The sequence below is a fragment of the Falco rusticolus genome, chromosome 5 (genome assembly GCF_015220075.1).
Source record: "Falco rusticolus isolate bFalRus1 chromosome 5, bFalRus1.pri, whole genome shotgun sequence".
In the NCBI taxonomy this organism is placed as follows: domain Eukaryota; kingdom Metazoa; phylum Chordata; class Aves; order Falconiformes; family Falconidae; genus Falco; species Falco rusticolus.
This window is the reverse complement of record NC_051191.1, coordinates 13,539,356-13,563,917: the sequence shown is the minus strand read 5'-3', so window position 1 is coordinate 13,563,917 and position 24,562 is coordinate 13,539,356. Positions and strand designations below refer to the sequence as shown.

Here is a 24,562-nt window from a genome sequence, read left to right as displayed (position 1 = left end):
TCCCCTTTCTCCAAAGAAGTCGGTGTGTGCAGCAGCGGGTTTTCCCCCCCCCCCCCCTTTTTTTTTTTTTTTTTTGCATTCCCAACAAAACACATACACACAGGCGGCACACTCCGCACACGGGCGGACCCGCACGCCGGGGGTGGGAGCGCGGCACCGCCAGCGCGAGGCAGCGCCCGCCGGCGGGAGGGCGCGAGGCACCGCCGCCACTCCGCGCCCGCGCAGGGCCCCGCGCCCGCCCCCGCCCCCGCTCCCCCGGCCCGCGCGGCCCGGCGGCGGCTCCGCCCGCAGAGGCTCTGCATGTGCGCGCGGCTGCGCGCGGCTCCGCTCGCCCTTTCTCTCCGTGTCAGCTCGCCGGGACGCCCTGCACGGTGTCTCCTCCCGGTAAGTGTTATCCCCCCCCCCCCCCCCCTCCGCACACCCGTTCTCCCCTCCTCCCCCCGCTCCCCGGTGTGACTTGCTGCTTCCACCCGCTCCCCCCCACCCCCCGCCGCCGCTCTCTGACTTGCCGCCGCCGCGGGAAAGTTTGGCCGCGGCCGCAGGAGTGACATGTGTCAGGTCTCCCGGCGCCCGGGGCACCGCTCCCCAAAATGCACCGCGGGCCGGGGGGGGCGCTCGGCGGCGGGGGGCTGCCTATGCCCCGGCCGGAGCTGGGGCTGCGCCGCCCTAACGCGGCGGGCCGGACCGGCCGCGGGACCGGGGGCGGCGGCGCCCCTCGAATCTGCCGGGGCGGCCGCGGCCGGTAGCGCGGGTCGGCGGGGCCACCCTGCCGCCGCGCAGCGCGCGCCCCCCCGCCCCCCCCGCCCCGCGTACTGACACCCGAACAACCTGTAGCGTCCCCGCACGGGGACAGCAGTGCCGGGCGGGGAAAGCGCGAGCGAGGCCGGGGTCCGAGGGGCGCGTGCGGGGCTCGGCTCGCCTCCCCGCTCGCGGGCTTGTTTCTTTTTCCTTTTTGTATGGTGTGACACCCCCACTCCCCCCGCTCCGCGAGACCTCCCCAGCAGACAGTCCGGGTGAAGAAACGTGTCACGTTTCTCCTTTGTGTGCTGCCCGCCCGCCCGCCGGAGGGAGCGGCGCACCCCCAGCCCCCGCCGCGCCGAGGGGCCACCGAGCCGGCTGCCGCCCGCCCCCTCGGGGCGCCCCCGCTGGCGTGGGCGGGAAGCGCAGGGGCGCGGGGGTGCCCGCGGGGCCTCCCGGCGCTGCTCGGGCTGCGCGGGGAACGGCGTGTCCGTGTACCCCCCTTCCCCTTTCGCACGTAGCCCCCCCAAAAAAAGACAAAAAAAGCCTAAAGCCAAGAATTAATAAATAATTACGTTAGAGCTGCGGAGTTCCGGAGACGGCCTCCGCGGCTGGTGCGTGGGGGCCTTCTCTCGAAAGTAGCTCTCGAGATCCCAGAGAACTGCGGGACCTGGAAAGTTTGGAAAGTTTCCATTTTGAGGAGCGGGCTGAGGCGGCGGCCCCGCGGCGTGCCCCGGGGGTCTGCGCTCCGGCCGGCAGCGGCGGGTGCCCAGGCGCTCCGCGTCGCGCTGTGCCCTGCGCGGGATGCGCAGGCTGCCTGGCCCCCGGCCTCCCTTGACCTGCTGGGAAGGCGCTCGCCAGCCATCGGGGCTAGCGTGGCGAGGGCGCCGGCGGGCCACGAGGCGTCCTCGCTCTCTGCCCCGCGGTGCAGCTGGTGCCGGGTCCCCGGGGCTGCGGGCCCGTCTGTCAGCGCCGCCCCGGGCCCAGCGCCCTGGGGGTCCCAGGAGGGGGTTTGTGGCGGGGGGGGGGGACGAAGCCCGGCCTGCCTGTGAGCAGCCAGTGCAGGCAGGAAAAACATGCATTTAAAACTTGCGAGGACAGTCCGGACAGAAAGTGGGCAGCCATTATATTCTCAGGGGAAAAATAATCTCACAAATAACTACCCCGGATTTATAGTGTCGTCCTGCGCGCAGCGTGCGGGGCTGAGGCTGGAGGAGCGCGCAGTCGCCTCCACCTGGGGTTCACTTCTGCTTTTAAGCAGCCGTGTGTACATACCTTCCTGCGGAGAGAGGGGCAGAAGTTTCCCTCCCAAAGAGGAAGATTTCCCCTGGTCTTTTCCCCGCATGAAGGCCCCTATCCCAAACCCGCTCCAGCGAGTAGGAATCTTTCCGTCGACATCAGCAGGAATTGCTCCGTTGACTCAGTGGGCTTGGATCAGGCCCTTGGAAATTTCGTTACAAATGTGGGGCTGGGAGGTTGTGCAGGGTGGCTGTGTACCCATCTTAATACGGGGCGGAGGGGGTGGGGGTGGGGGTGGTGTCACTGAAAAGTCAGAGACAAAGTTTTAAGAGATTTTTTTTTCCCTGTGCTAGGTAATTTAAAACCATTAAGGAAAAACATTACTGCTAGTAACATTACTCTAAAGAAAATATGATTAATTATTAAATTGCTTTCTCTAATGCTACACTAAACTCTTTCGAGTGAGATACACTTTTTAGTGTTCAAATTAGTATTTATTTTTAATTTAAGGTTTTTCCTGACTGTAATAATTTGTCCATATTAAATACAGATATTGAAAAGACCCCTGTTTTGCAGTAATTTGCTATTTTAATGTAGTTCTTACAAAACGGTAGTGTTCTGTAGCATTTTTGTATACTTAAATCAGTCATTTAACTACTCAGAATAGTGGATTACTAAAGGATTGAGGGAAAGGAAATAATGTTTCAAAGACAGCATTTCCAAAACACATACAGTAACCATCCTGCCAATTGATAGGTCACTTAGAGACACACAAGAGAGAGATTCTGGTTTATTTTGTTTATATGTAACACCTGAAATGTAGCACTTCATGTGAGGCCTTGTAACTTTACCGGGAAGCTTAAGCAGAATCAATTGCATAAATATTTGGGTATTTCTTTTGTTTTAGTTTAACCTCAATGTTTCTTATGCTTTGTGGCAAGGTCTTTGCTACAGTGAAATGTTTATGTTTGAGAGAGGAAAAAACCTAAATGTTTTGTAGCTTTCTGTTTAGTAAAGGTTTGTTTAAAATAACCAAAGTGTCTATAGAGAATAACCAAAATGTCTGTAGAGAATAACCAAATTAGATTTTTTTTGAGTGTGAGGAAGAGTGAAAGAAGTGTATCAAGTTCGGGAGATTTTAATTAGCAAATACATGGTGCTATTTTAAAGCTGCACTAGGGTTTGTACAATAGTCAGGTGTTGAGTTTCATAGGTTTTTGAAGTAACGGATTTATTTCTCGGTAATCATCTGTTGCTTATACATTTTTTAAATACTTTCTGTAATAGAATGCATTGAAACTAAATTTTTGAGATTTAAAGGTGTATTTGCTTAGAAACAGTCCTGTCAGACTCCAGTATATTTTTAGAAGAGTTCTTGTTAGACTCAAACATATTTTAAAAAAATAAATTACTGTAGCATAAGCTTTTTTTTTCTTTCTTTTTTTTTTCTTTTTTTCTGAACTGATTTATATGAACTGGAATAAGCTTTTTATATTCTGAGGAATAAACCTGATTCAGCATTGCATGCACAGGAGTTATTCAAGGCTAGTGGGCTGAAAACAATAGAAAACTTCTGAGATGTGATCCGTGTTGTGGCAGTGTTTTGCTATGTGTCATTGAAAATGTCACTTAACCTCATTGTTTTTCATCATCAGAATGTGAGGGTTGGTATTTATCTATCTTTCTGATAGGGTGATTAATTAATATTTCTTGAACACTGAGTACACTTTTGTTCCATTTCTATTTTTACCAGGTTTATTTTTGAGAAATTAAATTCTGATGGTTGTTGAAAAAGAATGGTTCCTGGGAGTCATTGTGTTTTTTCTTTGTGAGTCAGATCGTGAAGAGGTCACTTGCTCTTAGGAATTGAAAATGATTTAGGACATAGGTCACTGAGAAGTATCCATGGAATGAATTTGACTGCAGAAAATTGCAGATCACGGTCAAACTGAAAAATGCTATCAACTTTGTTGCAAAATAATAATTTTTGGTCCACTCGAGCTGATTACTCTTCTTAAATTTTGTGACAGCCAGTGGGTCTAGAAGTAAAGCAGGTTATCTATTTTTTTTTTTCACACCCACTGTATCATACCTCTCAACTAATCCTTGTTAGACGAAATACTTGTCGTTTAGGTTCCTGTGACCTGTTCTGTGTTGACTTGAGATCTTTCTTGATTGTATGTGTAAACTAGTGGTACCAGAAAAATGGAATAAAAAAGATGAAATTGTAGAAAAGGTTAGCTGTAATAAACTAACCTCTTAAATTAAAATTAATTTTAAAATTCCAGTTACATACATCATTGTTAGTTGTTTGGTTTCTTCCACATTGGATCCTTAACGGAATGAGCATGCATACTTTATTGTAATAATTTCCAAGGGTAGTTTTAAACTTAAATTTCAAAACCTGTAGACTGGCATAAACACAAGGAGGAGTTCCACAAGTACCATTTAACATTGATGATCTTTTTTTTTCGCCTTTCTGAGGCTCTCAGTATCTTAATCGCACTTAGAACTTTTTAAAATCTTCCAAGATGTTTACTGCAAATTATAGGAGGCATCTGTCCTTTTATGCAAGATTTGCATCTGTTTCGGCTTTTCTGCCCCCTCCCCCCCCCCCCTTTTTTTTTTTTCCTGCTGGGTTTGTGTTTTTAACGCCAAGACCATGTTTTATGTCAGAAAGCTGGATTTGAAAGTGCCAGCAATAGCTCGCCTATCCTGTCACCACTGAAGTAGCTGAAAATAATCTCTCTAACAAACAGTTGCTATGATGTTTATTGGTTCACCAAAGTGTGGTTCGGGATGTTGTTAGAAAGTAAAGTTTGAACTCTGAAGAGTCAGTTATGTGTGGAATTGTGTTTAATACCGTGATTTCAGTTCCTGTTTGAAGAAAAAATGAAATAAAAATTTTAAGCACGTTGTATTATACTATTAACTACCTCAAGTTGTTTTAGTAAATTGGAGAGTTTGTTGAGAAGGGGGAATAAGAACGTTGTAGGCTTAACTTTCTATCCATTTAGTTAGTTATTTCTTCTTCCTTCCAATAGTAATCACACATCTGTAGCTGGAAGGGGTTTTGTTGCAGTTTGTTTCTTATTTAAATCTGTAAGTTAGTTGGGCTGGCTGCTGAGGGTCGAGCCAATTCCCGTGGGTGCTGCGGGCTGTACCCTCGAGGTGCCCTGGGCGTGGGTGTCTGCCACTGTGACAGGGGGCTTCGCTGCAGAACACAGATGACTTTCTTGATTGATCAGGCTGTGTGAGGGAACAACAGGCACATAGGTTTAAGGGACAGGCAGCACCATCATTGAACACGCAGCAGGGACATTCTGCCCTTTTCCCCCCTGCCCACCCCTGGCTGCTGTGTGATGGCCCTTCTGGGATGGCAGATCTCTGTCCCCAAACCCAGGCTCTCTTTGGGGTTCACAGGCTGGCTGTGGCTTATCGGTGGAGCTTACTTGTTTACCAAGTGGCTTTGGTCTTCTCCCCCCTTCCTATGGGCAGCCGGTACCGAAAGCGGGTGGTGGGGTGTCTCTGTTCTGAGGAGTTTCCAACCTGTTGGTGGTTGCAGGGTCCACAGAGATGTTGCAGATCTTGTGCTCGGTGAGAGGTCCTTTGGACCTCTGCTGTGCATCACAGCACAGCTGCAAATTGCATCAAATTAAATATTTCTGTAAATTGCTGATCTCAGCCCTGTTTCAGCTAGTTTGCCTCCAGGATGTTGTGAGGAGGACTGAGATTCTGGCAGGCCTGTGCCAACCTTCTCGCTGTGTGAGATGCTCTTTTACTATTGGGCCCAAAATTGGAAATTCATTTGAAGAGTGGAATTTTGAGTCTTGGTGGTGTATCGTTATATAGAACTAGAAAGTGACTGGGGTTTTCTAAGCACATTATTTCTTTGGATAAGTATTTAGATTGCTATGAAAAATTTCCTATATCTTTTAAGGCTGATGTTTTGTTTGATGATCCTGTCAGAGTAATTTAATTTTTCTCTCATAACATGATGTGTATTTTGCAACTTTGGTCAGAATTTGTCTCCTAAGTAAATTCAAATACCAATTTATTCCATTATCCAGCTTCCTTATTTCAACCTAAAGCAACACGATACATATTTAAAAATATTAGTTGTGAACTTACTGTAATTTGAAATTACGTGTTTGGCATAATCTGACAAATTACACTTTTGACCCATGTGTATGCTAAACCACTGTAGTTTTGGTGGATATCACCATGGATTTTCATGACCTGTCTTTTGAGGGAAGGAAGGAGAATGGCTGTACAAGCTTAGCGTATCGCACTGCTTGTCTAATGGCACCAAATTGGATAATTCAGTCTGCAGAACTTGTGTTTAGAGAATCAATCTCAGAGTTGCCAAGTTATTTTCAGCATAATACTGTGCTAAGGATTAATTTTGAATTTGCCCAGGAATGGCAAAGATAATTTAAGAGGTGATTATCCCTAAAGACTGTTTAAACTTTGCCATTCTGTCAGTGCTAAGTCTTCTTGTAAAAAAGTTACTCTCAGTTATTGTTGTTGATTTCTCTTTTTGTAAGTCTTACTGTTGATCTTGAGGAGGGGCATTGTACTGGAATTGTAACCCGCCTAGTAAAACAAGTGGTGGGTAATACCTGTGTAATCAAACCTGCCGTTGACATTTAACTGCTTGGAAATTAGATCAGAAACTGTCAAGTTTTGCCACGTACAAGTAATGTAGATAAATTTTTAAGAGTTAGTGGTGGGAAGCCACCAAGGGCTTTGGAAAGGAGAGGGACAACACAACAAACAATGGAGAGTCGGGGGGTGCTGTGGAAAGAGGCCAGGGAAAACATGTGGCTGGGCAGGAGCCAGGGAAGGCGCAGGCAGCGCTGCCAGGGGGTGGGCAGCCACTTGGAAAAGAGGGGCTTGGGCTCGCAGGAGAGAAAGCAATATGATTTTTAGCTGGTGCCCAATAAAGGAAAGAAATTTTCTCACCTGCGCTTCATCTACGAGAAGAAATAACTTTTTGCGTGCCGGCGCTGCAGACAGGATCAGGCGCAGTTCTGGCAGGCATGGGAGTTGTGCTGGTTTACGCTGGCCACAGCTGAGGCTGTGGAGTGCTGTAAGCTATTTTTTAAATACTGGATTTTGTTAATTCCAATGTGTGTCTTCGGAAGCTTATTTATTAGTTGTTGCATTGAGAGTTGATTTTTAATCACTACAAATCAAAGTATCACTTTCTTAGTGTGGCAGAGGAGGGACAGAGCTCTTTTGAAGGTAAAGGGGAAGCAGAGTGTATAGAAAAACAGAGGCTAGTATCTTTTAGAGTCTAAAACACAGTGATTGAAATATTTATGATTCAAGGCACTTTTCTGTGAGAGAACACAGACAGGATTGTGGTTTCATTACAGTACTTACAGTATTCTCATGACCTAAAAATGAAAACACAAACCCCTAATGCAGTCAGGTGTGTGCAGATTGCAGAGATATGCGTATCTGGTGAACTGCTGTGCTTTTCACTTGTGTCAACATGTTTTCGTCTTTGTAGAAGAACATATTTAATTCAGTAAGGAATAAATGATTATCCGATGTACAGCATGGTGAATGTAAGAGGAAGGGTGCTGAGGACTCCTTGATATGTGGCAAAAAATCATTCTTCATTTAAAATCAATTAATGGAGTATAAGGGTGCTAAAACTGTAAAAATATTAGGATAGTACTTTGCTAAAGATCATGAAACGCCTTCACACAGAAATTCATTCAGACCGATTTGTTACAAGTCTTGAATGCATTTAAATTACTTTTAATGTTGTGATGATGCCTGTAAATTGTTCTCAGTACACAGTAACTGTCAGCATACATTGGAGAATACGTATGGTCAGTAATTCAACAGATAACTATTGAATACATGAAAGAAGTTTCACATAATATCATAAATCCTTGCACATCTTTTGCTTAAGAAAAGAAATTAAGCGTACGGTGACAGACACTTTAACGTATTCCATATTTAATTCTATCTTAGGTGACCAACATCTTGTAAAAGAGTTAAAGGTGTGTTTAGCATTGGATGTTGTGACCAGTCTGTTCTTGGGCCTCTGTTTATTATTGATAGTAACAGAAAAGGGTGTGAAGTATACCTGAGCAACCAGAAATTTGTATCTCATGAACTGTGATACGCAGCCTTCTAAAAATGTTAGTTGAGGGTTATATTTGGTTTTGCATCTGGGAGCCAGATCATGCTTTCAAGTCACAGAGAAGCCAGGAGAACGGTAAAACTGCCAAAATATTTGTGTATAGCTGCAGGACTGTGCTAGATGGATAAGTTGGTGATTGCTCTGATGTTTCTTCTGTGGAGCTGCGCAACTATGGGAGCAGTGTGTGTCCATGCCTGTGCCTGCACCCATGGCTGTGCAGTGGTGCAGGGCTCTTCTGTCCCTCCACAGCTTTCTGGGAAGGAGGCTATGGCCTTCAGAAGGAAAATTAATGTATCAGGTGGATTTACTGCATCTCACGGTATGGAACAGGAAACATCCCAAAGAAGAGTGCGGTCAGTCAAGACAAAAGTGTTCAGTCCTTTGCTAAAACAGCGAATGTGTGTGAGGAGTGGGATTCTCCCGGGCAGGAACTGACTGTGCTGGAGAGTGAGTTTTACAGTGCGAGAAAGGTATCTAAAGGGTTGTGATGGGAAAACCTGCCTTTCCAAAGGCTTCCTTAAAAAATGCAGGAAGGATATTTCCAGACCAGATTTGCGTTTGTTTCCAGATGGAGCATGGCTTTCGGTACTGGTATCTGGCCATGCCCCAGCTTCTGGTTACTCTCTGGGGTAGATGTGGTGTCCACGGGGGCTTGGACTAGTGGTGGGATCTGGAGTGGCAAGTGTTGGACGGCATGATCCACTGGCAACAGACTGCTGCCGGGCAGGACCTGCTGTTCGGACTGGATGTCCTGGCTTCTGTGGCACACAGGTGCCCTTCTTGCAGCTTGACCTGTCTCAGACCACAAGAGAGGACATGCTTGAGAGGATGCAAGAGAGGAACATACTTGTGTTGAAAAAATCTCTCCCAAGACCTTCAGCCCTGAACCGAAATTTTCTGAAGTTGTTGTAAAGGCTCCCTGTTCTAGCCTAGGCGCTGAGGTTTGTTGGTCCTTTGGATGTTTTTGTATGTTCCGTGCAAAACAGATTTCCAAGGTTGAGAGGTTAGCAGCTACTTAGCTGCCCTTCAGAGCCATGAGACTGAGATGGGTGATGGAACACTCATGTGTATTTAAGCCAAATCCAAGTGTTCGCAGTTTTTCTTTCAATACAAGTTCTTACACCAACTGTTCATAGGTTCTGAACAAGTCACCACTAAGATGAAAAACATGTATTCAAAGTGACTTTTTTCATAATATTTAGCTACTTAGATACTTTCAAGGATTCACCTCCATTTATTCAATAAATGAATCTAAACAGATGGTCAGTGAGGATCTGAAGAGATACGAGAAAGATACTACTTGAAAGATGAACATAAATAATTGTTTTAAAGTCAGTGGTGTCCAGCCTGATCAGCCAGGCATGACATAGCTTGTGCTGTGGCTTTAGGGTGTTGTGTGACACATGATCAGCGCTTGTACACATGTGCAGCAAGTCTGGCATTTCCCAGGAGCTTCGGGCTTGCTTTATACACACCGTGTGAACACCAGTAATTTGCTACATGTTCCCCTACAAAGGGTATGGGTATAGGTTGCGCCTTGCTCTCATTTCTTGAGACTCTTCCTTGCTCTTGTTATTTGGTTGTCGCGTGTGAGGAGGGTTACCATAAAGTCTGAGGAAGGTGGCGGATGGAGCAAACTACGTGATACTTGTCTGGTCCTCCTGAGTTGCAGGTGGGGCACTTTTATTTTAAAGCTTTGTGTGACTCAGTAGAAGAATACATTTATATTACTCAGTTATGTGTAAAAATGGAACCTACTGTCCTGGACTGAATTGAAGTGCTGTTTTAATGGTATGTTTCAGTACCTGTCTTCAGTAACTAGAATTAAACTTTAAACTATTAGCTTTATTATACATAGGCGCCTGTACATTTTGTGAATCAATAGTACCTGGATCCAAACCTCTAGTTATACTTAGGTGTTGTTTACATGTAGTTTTATAAACAGTCTTCTATACCCAGTTACTGCCATTTGGGTCTTTGTTGTCACCACGAAATCACTACCAGGATAGGGAAGACGCCATTTTTTCAAGTGACTATTAGGCATACAATTTCGCTCCAAATTCACTTACCAAAAAAGTTTATTTTAGATGAATTGCTTTTTATCTAAGTCACAGGTGAGTGGGAGCAGAATGGGACCACAGTGTATTAAAAATATCTTTCTTATTGTCACCTGCAATATTACCATAATTGGAACAAGGAGCCTGCAGTGGCACAGTGTTGATGCTGCCATCCAGACTGACACAGCCTAAAATGCTCTAGTAGCAAAACAAGACACAGACCCAAGCCTTGTGCTGCATGCTCGTCTTGGAGACCTCCTCCACTAGGGAAGTCCCCTGGGTTCCCCTGCTTCGCTGCGGGCTGGGGGGACCTTCCTGGCGGCGGTGGGAGAGGTGGTGGGGTGAGTGCTGAGAACCCAGCTGCAGAGAGCGGTGGCTTGTGGTGTGTGAAGATGATGCTTTGGGTCAGGCTGCAAGGATGGCTGCTTTGCTGAGCTGGGGTAAGAGATTGCTCCTTCTTTGAGGCCTTCTGGTTGGGATGGGCTCTTTTTTTTGTTTCTTTTTCCTCCTGATACTTAGGGGGCCTCTCTGTCAGGAGGCATTGTTTGGAAGAAACGCTTCTAATGCATTTACTTCCCCCTGATGGATGGAAATCGTGAGTCACCATACAGTGTCACCTTTACTGCTCAGTTCACTGTAGGCACAGTGGAACTAATGTTTCACCCTGCTGCTGCTCTGGTAGGCTCCGCAGCCGCTGATGAACTTGATCTATTATTACTCCTGGCCTTCACTGGCAAACAGGACGATATATTTGCCCGTGACTGACACGCTTAGATCTATGGCCACGAGGTACCTGGTCAACTCTTCAAGCCTTTACCTTTAACATTATCTTTAACCCCTCAGGGCTCAGCGGCTTGCAGCATTTAAAGCATGGCAAGGGGTTTTATAGCAGAGATTTGGCTCAGGAAGACTTGTGCTAACTCTTGCTGAAGATATGAAATACAATTTGTAGCTTATAATTGCTGCCTAATATGATCTTGGACCCTTACTTAAAATCCATTTAACTGATACTGTACTTTCTTTATAAGGTTATTATTGGGAGCTAACCTTTTCTTGTGTTGTGGTTAAATGTACAATGTAATAAGGGTGTTTTTTAATGTGTTTAAGAGTTGGAAGATGTGTTAGAGGTAACCTTTATGCGGAGAGTTTTATATAGTTGTAGTAAGGAAAGCGATATTAAAATCCTGAACATTAGTACCATCTGAATATAATTTGTTCTCATTGTGTTTTGTGTGTGCCTGCTAGGGGAAGATTGTAGAGTATATTGAGAAAATCTGTTTTGTTCTGCAATAACTTTCTTACCGGTAATTATTAACCTAGTGCAATTTAATGTCTCCAGAAAGTTTTTGTCCTTTGATGTGGACAAAAATTCAAAAAGCATATTGGATGCAATAGATAAATCACGATTTTTTCTTTCTTCACATTTCAAGGAGAGCAACCTAAACCCAAAATTTTAGGCACAAAATTGAAAGCCTCCCAGAAATCTTTACTTTCTTGTTTAACTCTTGATAAACAGGCATGGGACATGTCTGTTGGAGGTCTGGAAGGATCACTAGTTTATAATAGTAGATTGAAAAAGATAATTTTCTTCAGTGACAAATGTTGGTACTGTTGCTCAATTATCTATGCATGTTAGTTTTGATTGCCTTATAGAGATGCAGGTTTGTTTAGAGTTGTAAGTTAAAATGAAATGTTTCTCCATTTTTTTAAATTTTTTTTTTTGCCAGATACCTAAGTATATATGTAGAATTTGGTGTACATGGAAAGGATTTCAGAACCTGCCTCCCTGCACTCTTCTTGAAACTGCTGTAAACAGTGGTGAAGGCAGTGGAGCTTCATACCAGAAAAGAGGTCAGGAAAAATCCCACCAACAGACTGCTTAAGCAGAGGAAGATGCATTTAGTGTAGAACACACTTTTCCCACTGTTCCACCTTTTTTTTTTTTTTTTTTTCCCTTCTTTTTCCCCACTTTTTCACTTCCCTTCCCTTTTGCCCCAAGGGGACATTGTGGATTGGAGGGAGGGAGCAGATTTTGCACATGTCAGGCTATTGGCCTATAACTGAAAAATACTTGGTTTTCTTGTGTTCAGTAAACTGCTGTCAGGGGTGAACACATCAAGAGGGATGTAGTGGGCAAGAATGGCCTTAAGAGAAACAAACATTATTTTTTATCTTAAGTAGGTGGGGAAGGGGGCAGCAGTCATGGCTTATGAGGCTGAAATTAACTACTTTTAAATATTGTGAAGAATGATGACGATGTAAACAAAGTGCCATCCTAAAATTTATGAGTATGATTCTTGGCTCAGATGTAGGCTTCTTGTGGAACTTCATGATAGAGTTGCTTAATCTCAGTGCAGTAAAGATAAATTCATTAATGGTTATGAGGTGTTGATATAATTAAATAGAGAATGCCAGTAAATTGCTTTCTAAAGCTCAATGACTGTAAACTCTGATCTTGTAATTTAATCAATCTACCACTTACCATTCACTTGCTGAAAGGCTTCGGAGAGCGAGAAATTAGCCCTTTTCCAGGCACAGTAACTTTGAGAACGAAGTTGGATTCTCTAAAGGGAGGTCCTTGGACGAGGACTGGAAGTGTTTCCTCAATGTAAGTTAAGACTGGGTGGATGAAGGAGAGCAGAAAGAGGTTTTTACATTGCCTGTCATCAGAGATCATTATTTTTCTCACTAGTTGCCTGGATTCTGTACCGGTTTGTGATAGCCCTGACACTTACGCAGAAGAAAAATTAGAGAAGCTAATGACCCAATGAAAGAGATACTGTCCAAATGAGAAAAATTAGTTAAGCCCATTTCTTTTGATGGTGTTGCAGTATTGCTTACATCTGGCTTTTTGGTTGATCTAAACAAATGTTATCATTCTCTCGGTAGACGGTGCATTTTCCTTGTGAATTATTTAAGCATGTGCAGAAATGATTTCGGAGAGAAATTAGATACCTCTGAAATTAGCCTTTCACACAAAGGATAGGTTAACTGCATGAGGAAAGCATTCACTTTACACCTCTAACCTGAGCTCTTGAGGATAGAAATGTATGGGAAAATACATTCCTTCGGAAAGTCTCAGTGTTTTTTCTTGGTGGGTTGTTTCTTTGTGCAGGGTATTCCTCATCTAACACTGTTTTCTGTTAATTTGCTTACTAATGCATCAAGGTGTAACTGTAGTGTAACCTTTTGTGCTTTAAAGTGGAGTTGAGTCATCATGGAGGTGGACAAGAGATATAACAGCGCAGTTGGACCAGGCAGAGGTGTTGGGTTCAGTCTCTCTCTCTCTCTGGTCTTTCACACACTGTATTTGGGGACTTCAGTGTGCTGTGCCAGAGATCTCCTGAGGAAGAACCAGAGCCTGTCCCCTGAGCTAGTGCATGTTGCAGGTGAGCTCCATAGTCGGTCTCCTGATGGACATTTTTTGGGCTTCCCTTGCCATGGCACAGTCCCACCAGAGGAGCACCGGAAAGCTTCCTCCCTAGTCTTTCCAGCAGGCTGGTGGTTAGGGGACTCTGCTGGGTTAAGTGTACAGAGAGTGTCCCTCTTTTCAGACTTAGGTACCCACCAGCTCATGCTGGATTGTTTTTCAGCGTGACCAAAACCTTTGTTTCAGCAGTGACCACAACGTGCAGCTTGGGGTCAGCGACAGTCTGGTTTACTCCTTGAACTGAGAAGTACAGAACCGCAGATGGCTGCAGACCACAGGGTTGGGATGAAGGCATCTGTGCCTGCATGTAAGACTGTGATTGCTGGTGCCTCACCTGCAACAGCACTTTCCATGCATTTCCTCAGCTCAACCAGGACAGTAAGATTACTGGGAAATAAGGAGCATGAATGGAGAAGGCAGGTGAAAAGCTGGTGGAGAACCATCTTATGTTGGCAAACTTCAGTCTTTGCTTTGGCCATCCTGTTTCACATCGATTTCAGAAGCTTAGTAGATGGGCTGGAGGGATGTGAAGCTAACAGGATGGAACAGCTTCTTTGGCTGGGCTTTGCTGCAGACTAGCTCTTTGTCTTCCTCCTTGTGCAGAGTCAAAGTCAGGTACTGAGTAAGCCTCTTCCTCCTCCTGGCTTACTGTTTTGGATTTTTTTCAAGGTGAAAGTGCCATGCATATCCAGTAGGAAAAAAAAACCCACCCACCTGAATAGAAAAATGATTGATAATGCTGATTTGGAAAACAAATTTTTGTTGAATTAGCCCCCACATCATCTGTTTGCTTCAATTACAGAAAGAAGGGGAATGGTTTCCTTAAGAACCTGATGTAAGAGACCTGTCTCTTTGGTGTTTCCTGCAGTGCATCTATACACGCTTGATATGGATGTGATATTTGGAAGGCGAAGTTCTATTGCTGCTGAGGTGCATCAGCTAGATTTCATTGTTGTAAAGCTGCCTGTGCATTTTGAGTGTAGCGGTTGTAGTTTGTACTTGTTCAGTTTGTCATAGAAGATTTGAGGAAAAGTGAATTAGCTAGGTGTTCATAATTCTTCCTGGAATTTTCTAATGCTTTAAAAGAAACTTTTCAAGTTAAATTTACTGAACATATGTGTGTGTCTTGTAATAAGGTCTGTGTAAAACAGCTAATAATTGTATCCAAACTGCTTCCAGCTCTATTATCCATTATCCACAAAACAAGTTCTGCATAAATAAAACTTGTGCTTTTTGATTTCTACTTGTCAAATTTGGCAAACTTCATAAAAAGCGGGGAAAAAAAAAAAAGCCAAAACCCCCAAAAGCCCCAACTGTTAGCTATACCGCAAATCAATGTGTTATAAAATGTACTTTTGACTTGAGCAGTTTGATTATTGCAATATAGCGTCAAAGGCCCTGCTTCATCCACAATTGTAAACTCCATTGAAGGCCTGCATTTTTGTTGGTGGTGGGAAGAAGTTAAAAAAAATTAGAGCAGCATGAATATATATAGTGTAACTGTGTGAGCAGTGTTTCTGTCTTTGGGTTGCAGTTTTGACAGTTTGAAGTCTCTTAAAATTCAGTGTACTTGAAATTTAAAAAAAAAGCCATTTCTGTGACCGTTTGCAAAGTTTTAATTTGTTTTAAGCCTTGTTGTTGACCTAGAGCTTTTGCTCGTTTAAGGTTGATTAATTGCTTTTGCCATTTTTGTTTGCAGTTCAGTATAATCTCATGCAGACTATTGTATTTTTTTTTAGTTTAATCTTCTGTTGATGGTTGTATGTTTGTATGGTATGTTAAATTTGGCCACTAATAATCTAAGACTTTAAATAAACAAATAAATAAGATTCAGAACAATAACAAAAGACTGCAAACTGAAGCAAATGCTAAGCAGTGTAAATCTATTTCATGAAGCATAATTTCTGCAGCTGCTGTAGACTCCATTGTGGAAGCTCTTGCTTTTATATTATTTTATTTATTTAGATAAAGAAAAAGATCATCCTGTTTTCATTCAAGTATCTTTTTATTTAAGGCAGACTTAATAGAAACGAGAATAATAGGCCTGTCTCTTACATTGAATATTGTTAAAATGTGTGTATCTTCCCTGATAATTACTATTCATTAAGACCCAGTACTCTTTCTTTAAAGGAAATAACTTGCTCTTACCTTACCTGTAAAATGGATGGGTGAATATTGGCACTAAAGTCACTTCATACAAAATGTAAAATACGATTCAGATACGTAGTCTAGGAGATCGGTGGCCCATCTGCTTTATTGCATTGCCTTTTAGAAAACACCTACCACAGTGAATGCTTGGGTAAGTCACATTTGAACAGTGTGACCCACACTACAAAGGATCAGTCTCTTCATGATAATTGACTTGGTTAACTTGGCCCAGGTAGGAGCCCATGATTTCCAGGTACAGGGTGGAACCCAGTCGTGGCTGCTGATGCAAAGGAAGATGCTGTTACCATTTCTCTTTGGAAGTGCTTGACTACGTGCGTCTCTTAGAAAGCAGGAATCCTGGTACCCTGCGTTGCTCTCCTGTCCCACACGTAGTTGTGTAGTTGACGAAGAAGCTCTGTGGTCACCGTGCATAAATTTGTCCTTGCAGAGGAAAACACATAATTTACCTCCTGGGGATGGCAGTATACAAATTTTCACATACATACCCCATGGGCAGACAGAAGAGTTCTGAAATGTTAAGACGGGCCATACGGAAAATATGTTCCATTTAATTAAGAAAAAAATAAAAGGTGGGAAAAAACCCCCATAATTCTGCTGGTAGCGAAAGGATGAAGAAGAGAGGGGAAGTTCTGTTCTTCTCCATTTTTTAAAGAGACCAGTTACAGTTTTTGAACTTCTGGGATTATGATGCATTTCCTTTGCTATAGAATTGTCAGAAAATACAAAGGTTATATCTGTGCAGACAGCTTAACTTGCTTCCAGCTCTCCAAAGTATTTTAACTCATTTCATGTTCAGCTGTAAAAAAATCTGTAGGTCTTAGAAAAACTGGAGCATTAGAGCTGTAGCTGTAGCCCTCTGGGACGGCCAGAACAGGGCTTTTGGGTGAGAGCTGTGCCAAGGCGTGTGATGCCTTGCACAGTGGCAGTGACTTGGCAGGGCTGCGGTGCTAAGCAAGCATGCCCCTGTAATCGTGCTGTGAGATTCTTCTGGAAGCCAGAATGTGGTTCAAAGAAACCTGCCTCTGCCGTAATCCTTTCTAATCTTTGCTTTTGGAAGTTTTCAAGAGTGCTGCTAAGTCTGAGGAGTGTAGCTTGGAAATGTTGCTGTTTGGTTGGGCTTGCTTGTACTTTTCCAGTTTTCTTTCCTCGTGCTTATTTAAAGTGGATCCTAACAATAGAGGGAAAGATTCTAGAAAAGGATTATTTCATCAGAGAAGTAGGGTCCTAGAACTTCTACCTAACTAGAGGTACACTGCAAAGTGAAGAAGCTGCATAAAATGCAGTTGTAGTACAAGAAACAGTCACATTTTTACTGAGATCATTGTACAGTGGAAAGTGCGTTGTGTCAACTGAAATATCAGATGTATCAGAAAAATAGTTAAAGTGGAACCTGATCTCTGTAAGGCTAAAGATTCAAGTAATTTGCTTAGGGATGCAGTAGAAAATCAATCTCATGCTTGAAAGAGGGAATAGTAGCCTTCAAGTCTCATCTCATGTTTTGTAGCTGATTGCCTGTTTTTATTATCTCCCTCCCTCCCCGTTTTGTTCAGTACTTGCTAATGCCCTTTGGTTAACTCCAGTATACCTTTGAAAAACTTCTTGCAGAGCTCAGCTGCTTTGGCTTGTTTGCTGGGTAAGCCTCACTGATAATATTATAATTAATAGGTTGTGTAAAACTTCCTGAATCCAGTGTTACAGAATCAGGCTGTTAGAACTTGGTACCCCCTTATGTTCCGCAGTGTGCAAGACTTCCATCCTGTGCAGCTGGGGCTCATCGGGGAAGAGGCTAGACCTGCACTGGTCTTGCACGCTGTGTGGGACGTTGGCTTGGTAGGAACACCATTTAGTTTGTAAACAAGTAAGGGGAATGTAAAATAAAGTCAGTTTGCTGTTCGGAGGTGTGTCTCTAATTTGTTTTGTTTTTTTTTTTTTAATTTTATTTTTACATGACAGGGATAAAAATGTGAGAGAAGGATGTGCTGTATTTTTAGGTACTGAAAAATTTTGAAGATCCGATTCGGATGTGAGAGTTGAAACTTTCACAATTGTGTGTTACATGATAACAGTTTTCTTGCTTTGGCTCTTCTGTTGAATGATACTGCTTCAACATCTTTGATTTTGGGAATTTTTTTTAAATTATAAGAAAGTAATACAAAATAATAAGAAGTGAAGATATCAGGTCAGTCTGATATTTTTAAAGGATTTCTTTCTTTTTTTTATGACTTCGAGGCATCATGAATGTTTGTAATTTGCTAGTTCTATCACAGTTTTTTAAAGGGGAGAGGAAATATGTCAACTGATAAAACAGAGAACAAGTAAATAATTAAGAAGACAGGAAATGATACTGAGCAATTGGAATGATATATGAGCCCTGACCAAATAAAGTATTTAAATACTAGCAAATACGAGGGCATACATCTACAGACATTATTGCTGGTTTTGCTTTAACTATTGGGGTCTGTAGCCAGAGTGGAAAGTTTTGACTCTGAAAAAGGCATGTGTATTTATGCTGACTAATCAGATGAATATGGACATTTTATATTTAAACTGGGAGTTTATACCCTTGGGTGTACATCTTGATAACAAAGCTAGATGTTTTTGCCCGAATTCCTCCTTTCCTTTTTTTGGTGTTGACACTGTTTTTTATAGTTTCATAAAATTTTATATGGAAAGGATACTATATGGAGAGGAGAAACTAGATAATAGAGGATTGTCACCTTATGAGGGCATATTGACTAGGAGGAGAGCAGTTTTTAACACTGTGAGTAGTTATTCATAAGAAGCCATTATTAAGGACTTCAAACTGGCAAACTTTAGATTGTGATTTAAGGGCTTTTCTAATACACGCTCAAATTTGGTGAAGGAATTATACTAGCAGTACCTTACAACCAGGACATGTTGGTGTGACTCCTATTTTTTCTTCCAAAAAAAGCTGGAGAGCGCTTAGTGTACTTATTGGCATATCACTATTCATTAACTACACGTCTCTGCTTTGACAGTGTTTTAGAGCACTGGACACAGACTGGAAGACCACCAGTATGTGCTGTGCAAGCACAGAACCACTGTGAGTCCCAGCCCAGAAGTAGGACAATTGAAATGTATGGGTAGAGGCAACAGCCAGAAAGAAACAGGCAAAGGAAGACAGGAAAACAAGGAGTTATTGTAGCATATCAGCAAATAATCTGTTTTAAAATTTTCCGTAGGTCTCCTGCCAGAGCAGTTTGAAAGAGGTTAATCAGTTAGTGTTGTGGACGTTCACAGATGTGTGAGGTGTCAGCCTAGATAAAAAGCCTGAAGACACCTAATTGAAAAAATAACACATAGATGATGGAAGCTGGCAGCCCAGCCTGGACCTAAAGGAGAAGGGAGTTTACGTCTAGATATGGGATGAGAGATGATAGGTAGGCTTTGACATGGAAGGTAAATGATTAATATATAATGGGATACTGGATTTATGTCAGCGGAGTGAGATTGCATTTGTCAAGATTAGAACAAAAGATAGGAACAAGACCTGAAATAAGAGCGATGGGAGTATAATATCTACAGTTTGAGAGAAGAGACACACTTTAAAGATAGAATTTGTAAAAATCCTACAATATTTACATGTAAAGCTTTTGTAGATAATGACTGTATAGGACCTAGATGCTTGTGTCTGGAGACTGAGAGAGATGTATAAGTCAAAGATGATGCCCCAGTTATTGGCCTAAATGAATGGTGATGTTGCCCAAGAAAGGAGGCAAGAGGTGAGCTTGTTAGCCCTGTAGAGGAGACTATATGCTCTCTTAACTGTACAGAATTGTGGTCCAGCTTACAGGAGCAGTGTTCTGTTAGTGACAGAGGGAAAATAACCTGCTCCAGGTGAGTGGCAGTCTGGTAGGGTCCAGAATTTTTATGAGGTCCTCCTTTATCAGTTCTGTTGTGGAAGAGGATCTTCCATAAAGTTCTTCAAATATTGTTCCTTGCAGTTTCTGTATTGCTCTTTAGTGGCAGCATTTGCAGCCTAAGGTTATGCTTAAAGTGTGTCACACCATTGTTGATGAAGTACCATGGAAAATGTGTATTAATATACGTAGTAACATGCTTAAGTATTTGGGTTTTCAGAGCTGGAATTAACTTGACTGCATTGCTCACCAGTGGTGAAACCATGAGTTATGAAGATCATCCAGACTGAATGCCAGTAGAATCTCTGTCATGTACACTAATTATTTTACATATACCGGGTATATTTCCAACTACCAGGAAAACTTTTGGAAACGCATAGGCAAATCATCTCTCTCCATATATAGTGCCAAGGTATTTAATTTGCTTGTTTATAGAGGGATTGAGGAAACGACATTGCTATGAAGTTACTGGATTTGACCTGCACCCTCATCTCTCTGTGGACATCCTGGAACAGCCAGTTCTGGGCTGGTTCTGGTGTCTGGGGGACCACAGGGCTTTCATGTTGCAGTGGCCATCTTTTTTTTTTTTTTTTTTTTCTTTTCAAATCCAAAACAGTGGAGTAGTGTAGTGTGAGGTAGGTCCAAGGCACTGTGAGGTTTCATTTTCTTTGGTTGAGATCTTACTGCTAGTATAGAGCAAATATTTTACTGAAGTTTTGAAGTGACTTTATGTTAAGTTTTTAATGTGGTCTGTTGTATATTTACTCAAAAATTGTCAGTTGTGTTTTCTAAGAACTTCCCTTCAATGTGTTTCCATCTGAGCTGTATTAGAAGAACCCGAAAAGCTGAACTTTTTTCCTTTACTTGCAGACTTTTGACTATATGAGCCCTCTGAGACCCCACCAGAGATAGCTAGGTGCATTGCTGTGGGATTCCTGACAGAGGATGCCTGCTTACCCAAGTGAGAGTGTTGCTGTGCTGGTTCAGTTGCTGAGGACTCCTTGATTACCTACCCCCTGCCCACTCTCCTTTCGAGTTCTAAATACTGTTCATTAGATTTATCACTGCTTTTTAAAAAAAGTCTTCATGAGCATGACCTGAGGTCTTACAGGAAATCTTGAAATAAAAGTAATAATATTGTTATACATTCTCTCACATTCAACCACACATGCTATCACAAAAGTAGCCTTGAAGCTGTTTTAGTTTTACAGCAAAGAGTGTTTCTTTTCATATCAGGTAATCTAATCTGCTGGGGGTTTTCCCCCCTTGGCTTTGAAAACATGCCTTTATATTAATAATCCTGGGTTTTGTGCGGAAAGTTGGTTGCTCTAATTGCTGGTTGGTATTCAGTAACACTAAATAAAACCTCAACATTTTCCCTTTTTCCTTTTTCTACTCTGAAATCTATCAATGTGTGTTTTTAGAGTTCACCATTAGTGGATGTATAATCTTTGTGTCTGCTTTTATTCTTGGCCACTGGGAGTTTTGCTACCAGCAATAAAAGGCAACCTCCATGTTGTACTGCACAGTATAGATATTGTAAATTTTGGTCTTGCTTTCCATTGATCTGGTTTGCCATATGGGAATCATATTCAGCTGATCTTTATTTCCTGAGTCAGAAATTCTGTTTTACCCATCTTCGGGGCTTTCAGCATTTATTCTCAGTGGGCTGTCAGGTATTGCACATGAAAGCAAAGGTTCAAAGGCATATAAAAAAGGTTGAGGTCTGAAATGTTTACTTAACACTGTCTTTTTTTTTTTTTTTTTTTTTCTTTTTACAAACATTTGCCAGACTGGAGGATCAGCATGAAACCTTAATAAATTTTAGACTTTTTATACTCTATTATGAACATTTTACACATACATAATTTTGGTGTAGTCTGGAACACATCAGCTGTAAACTTGCTAGTGTATGTTTGCCAGCGACAGTACTAACAGCATTGCAGTTAGTTTGTTTATCAATTACTTTTCTCAGAGATTTATTTCCTTTCACTTCTGTTTTTGTTTCTGGAACTGCCTCTTAACAGACTGCCATTGTGCTACAAAGAACACTTAAATGAATTGACTGTGTAGCTTTTAATTAATATGACAAGTAAAATTTTAAAAATAAATATACCATCCTCTCCCTTTGCAATGAAATTAATCTGAGTGAAAGTGTGAATGAGCTTGTTGTTGCTCAGCTGTGAAGATGAGGTACCAATGAGGTAAACAGTTGTAATCTTAACAGTTTTTGTGCCTTAAGTATTTAATCTCTTGGGGAAAAAATGCCTAAAATTCGAGGGATTTGGATCACCTGGGGGCAGTGATATAGAAGCTCTGGATCCTATTATTCTAGTTTGATTTTCTTCTTTCTTGTTTGTACTGAAGTGTATTTAAGACTTAGCATACTAGAGTGTGTCTGATGTTCCGCTTCCATCTTCAGTATATCTCATTTTGCTTTTTATTATCAAGCAAGGAAATAATCGGGGATCTTGATACCCAGCAATGGGATTTGGTCTCTTTTCTTCTGGCTCCTTTCTTCTTCATTGCTGGGTAGATGTAGAGCATGAGGATTGGCTCAAAGTGACCATGTTTTTCTAGAAAAGGGGTGGCTTCGGTGTGCCTAGGGTTGTATTTTGTTGTTGAGGAACTGGAAACGGAAGAGAAAAAGTCAATCAGACTGAAACAAAGGTGGGGGTTCCCCCAGAGCTCCTTCACCTTTTGCACGGGGACCACCGAGAATACAGATGCTGGGGAACTCTGCCCTCTCACCGAGTCCAGGACTCCCAGTCTGCTCTTCCTGACTTGCATGGTTTCTTCATCAGGAAGTTATGCTGCAGGTTGATCTCACTGCATAGTGTTCAGTCACGTCTACCTCTTTTCCTCGCTTTTTGCCTTCTCCAGCCAAAACAGGGAATGACAGCTGGGGGAATATGGCCTCAAGGACAGCCTGTTTCAAGTAGATGGGTTACCAGAGCCTGCAGTGGGTCTTCTTTTCTCCTGTCTTCCCGGTTTTTTAATGTATGTTTGTTTCTGTCAGCACTGAAACATTGCACTCTGATTCTGTTGGTTCAGCTCTTCTCACTTTAGTAATCAAAGGTGGTTACAGCTCCTCAGCTGTCTTGGCTTTCCCCTGACATGGGCTATGGCTATGAGCCGTTATCTCGTCCAGCTTGTCCCAGGCTTCTTCTATTCCACTGCTTGTCTTATTTTGAATTGGGAAGAAAAACCCAAGGAAACAATGATCTTACTGGCATCACGGAGATGTGGTAGGATGGCTCCTGTGACTGGAGTGGTGGAATGGAAGGATACAGGTTCTTTAGGATGGGCAGGCAGGGGAGACGAGGAGGAGGTGTCACTCTCTGTGTCATGGAGCTCCACCTGGGGATGGATGAAGAGTCAACTGAGAGCTTATGGGTCAGGATTAAAGGGAGGGCAGGGACAGGTGACATTATAGTGGTGGTCCGCTAAAGGCTTCCCAATGAGAAAGACTGGACAGATGAGGTCCTTTATAGACAGATAAGAGGAACCCGGTGTTCACAAGCCCTGGTCCTTATGGGGGACTTCAACCACCCTGACACCTGTTGGAGGGACAATGCCACAGAGCATAAGCAATCCAAGAGGTTCCTGGAATGCTTTGATGATAACTTCCTTCTCCAAGCGATAGAGGAGCCAATGAGGAGAGCTGCTATGCTGGATGCTTTTCTTACCAACAGGGAGGTGCTGGTGAGGAATGTGAAGCTCCGGGGTAGTCATGGCTGCAATGACCATGAAATGATGGAATTCAAGATCTGTAGGGCAGTGAGAGGGGTGCACAGCAAGCTAACTACCCTGGCTTTCAGGATGGCCTCTTCAGGGATCTGCTGAGTAAAATAACATGGGATAAAGCCGTGGAGGGAAGAGGGACCCAAGAACGCTGGTTAATACTCAAGGCTCACCTCCTCCAATCTCAGGAGTGATGCGTCCCAACAAAGAGGAGGTCAGGCAAAAATGCCAGGAGGCCTGCATGGAAAATAAGGAGCTCCTCAACAGATTCAGACATAAAAGGGAAGCCTACAGAGGGTGAAAGCAAGGACAGGTAGTCTGGGAGAATACAGAGAAATTGTCCAAGCGGCCAGGGATCAGGTTGGGCAAGCTAAAGCCCAGACAGTCTTAAATCTGGCCAGGGACATCAAGAGCAACAAGAAAAGCTTCTGTAGGTACGTTGGTGATAAAAGGAAGACTGGAGAAAATGTGGCCTGTCTCTGGAAGGAAACAGGAGACCCCGTTACCCAGGACATGGAGAAGGCTGAGGTACTTAATAACTTTTTTGCCTCAGTTTTCACCAGCAAGTGCTCCAGCCCCACAACCCAAGTCACAGAAGGCAAGGTCAGGGACTGGGAGAATAAAGGACTGCCTACTGCAGGAGAAGATCAGGTTCCAGAACATCTGAGGGACCTGAAGGTGCACAAGTCCATGGGACTTTATGAGTTGCATCTGCAGGGTTCTGAGGGGACTGGTGGATGAAATGGCTAAGCCACTTTCCATCGTATTTGAGAATTTGTGGCAGTCTGATGAAGTTCCCATGGACCAGAAAAGTGGAAACATAACCCCCATTTATAAAAAGATAAAAAAAGGAAGACCCAGGGAACTACAGGCCAGTCAGTCTCCCCTTGGTGCCTGTCAAGACTTTGGAGCAGATCTTCCTGGAAACTGGGCTAAGGCACATGGAAACTAAGGAGGTGATTGGCGACAGCCAGCATGGCTTCACTAACGTAAAATCGTGCCTGACAAATTTGGTAGCCCAGTATGATGGGGTTACAATATTGTTGGATAAAGGGAGGAGCAACTGATGTCATCTACCTGGACTTCTGCAAAGCTTTTGATGCTGTCCTGCATGACATCCTGGTTTCTATACTGGAGAGAC

General features: G+C 43.1%; 1 protein-coding gene across 1 annotated transcript in view; it reads left to right on the top strand.

Moving 5' to 3' along the window:
- The first annotated feature begins 260 nt into the window (after positions 1-260).
- The window catches only part of FOXP2 (forkhead box P2), a 444,921-nt gene continuing 420,619 nt past the window's right edge, over positions 261-24,562 (top strand). Inside the window, exon 1 of the mRNA XM_037389994.1 lies at positions 261-384. The gene's annotated coding sequence lies outside the window, so the exon portion shown is untranslated. The remainder of the gene's footprint in view (positions 385-24,562) is intronic.